Here is a 1,877-nt window from a genome sequence, read left to right on the forward strand (position 1 = left end):
TATTGAAACCTTGTTGAGGTCTCTCTTGATTCTTCCATGAGAGATTTGGGTGATTTCTCCATGAAGAATTATAGGTGTTTCCATAGGGTTCTCCTAGGTAATTCACCTCTTCCATGGAAGGGTTCTCAGGATCATAAGCTTCTTCCTCAGATGAAGCATCCTTAGTACTGTTTGGTGCATTTTGCATTCCAGACAGACTTTGAGAAATCAAATTGACTTGTTGAGTCAATATCTTGTTCTGAGCCAATATGGCATTCAGAGTGTCAATCTCAAGAACTCCTTTCTTCTGACTAGTCCCATTGTTCACAGGATTCCTTTCAGAAGTGTACATGAATTGGTTATTTGCAACCATTTCAATCAATTCTTGAGCTTCTGCAGGCGTCTTCTTCAGATGAAGAGATCCTCCAGCAGAGCTATCCAAAGACATCTTGGATAGTTCAGAGAGACCATCATAGAAAATACCTATGATGCTCCATTCAGAAAGCATGTCTGAGGGACATCTTCTGATTAATTGTTTGTATCTTTCCCAAGCTTCATAGAGGGATTCTCCATCCTTCTGTCTGAAGGTTTGGACTTCCACTCTAAGCTTACTCCATCTTTGTGGTGGAAAGAACTTTGCCAAGAAGGCATTGACTAGCTTCTCCCAAGAGTCCAGGCTTTCTTTAGGTTGAGAATCCAACCATATTCTAGCTCTGTCTCTTACAGCAAAAGGGAATAGCATCAGTCTGTAGACCTCAGGGTTAACCCCATTAGTCTTGACTGTGTCACAGATTTGCAAGAATTCAGCTAAGAACTGATGAGGATCTTCCATTGGAAGTCCATGGAACTTGCAATTCTGTTGCATTAGAGAAACTAATTGAGGCTTAAGCTCAAAGTTGTTTGCTCCAATGGCAGGGATAGAGATGCTTCTCCCATAAAATCAGGAGTAGGTGCAGTGAAGTCACCCAGCACCTTCCTTGCATTGTTGGCATTGTTGTTGTTTTCGGCTGCCATATGTTCTTCTTCCTTGAAGAATTCGGTCAGGTCCTCTAAAGAGAGTTGTGCTTTAGCTTCTCTTAGCTTTCTCTTCAAGGTCCTTTCAGGTTCAGGATCAGCTTCAACAAGAATGCCTTTGTCTCTGCTCCTGCTCATATGAAAGAGGAGAGAAAAAGAAAATGTGGAATCCTCTATGTCACAGTATAGAGATTCCTTGAAGTGTCAGAGGAAAAGAGAAATAGTAAGAAGAAGGAGAAGAAGAATTCGAACTTTAATTAGATAAGGTTCGAATTGTGCATTTAGAAGGAGTGGTACTCCATAAATAGAAGGATGTGGGAAGGAGGGAAGAGAATTTTCGAAAATTCAATTAAAAGATTTTGAAAACATTTTGAAAATTTGATTGATAATTTTCGAAAATTAAAAGTAAAAAAAGAAATCAAGTGATTTTTGAAAAAGATTTTGAAATTAGAAATTAAAAAGATTTGATTGAAAACTATTTTGAAAAAAGAATGTGATTAAAAAGATTTGATTGAAAAGTTATGGTTTTAAAAAGATATAATTGAGAAGATATGATTTGAAAAACATTTTAAAAAGATTTGTTTTGAAAACAATTTGAAAAGATATGATTTAAAAAGAAATTGATGACTTGCCTAACAAGAAAAGATATGATTCAAACATAAAACCTTCCTCAACAGAAAAGGCAACATACTTGAAATGTTGAATCAAATCATTAATTGATAGTAAGTATCTTTGAAAAAGGAAAGAAATTGATTTTGAAAACATTTGATTGAAAAGATATGATTTGAAAAAGATTTGGTTTTGAAAAACTTTGAAAACTTGAAAAAAAATTGATTTGAAAACAAAATCTTCCCCCTAGCACCATCCTGGCGTTAAACGCCTAG

At 35.9% G+C, this 1,877-nt stretch overlaps 1 non-coding gene across 1 annotated transcript; it reads left to right on the forward strand.

Moving 5' to 3' along the window:
• The first annotated feature begins 481 nt into the window (after positions 1-481).
• Positions 482-589, forward strand: LOC130953144 (small nucleolar RNA R71). The gene has a single exon (XR_009075316.1). It is a non-coding gene; the product is annotated as a small nucleolar RNA R71 (small nucleolar RNA).
• Positions 590-1,877: the final 1,288 nt, after the last annotated feature.

Source organism: Arachis stenosperma, chromosome 9, assembly GCF_014773155.1.
Source record: "Arachis stenosperma cultivar V10309 chromosome 9, arast.V10309.gnm1.PFL2, whole genome shotgun sequence".
NCBI lineage: Eukaryota > Viridiplantae > Streptophyta > Magnoliopsida > Fabales > Fabaceae > Arachis > Arachis stenosperma.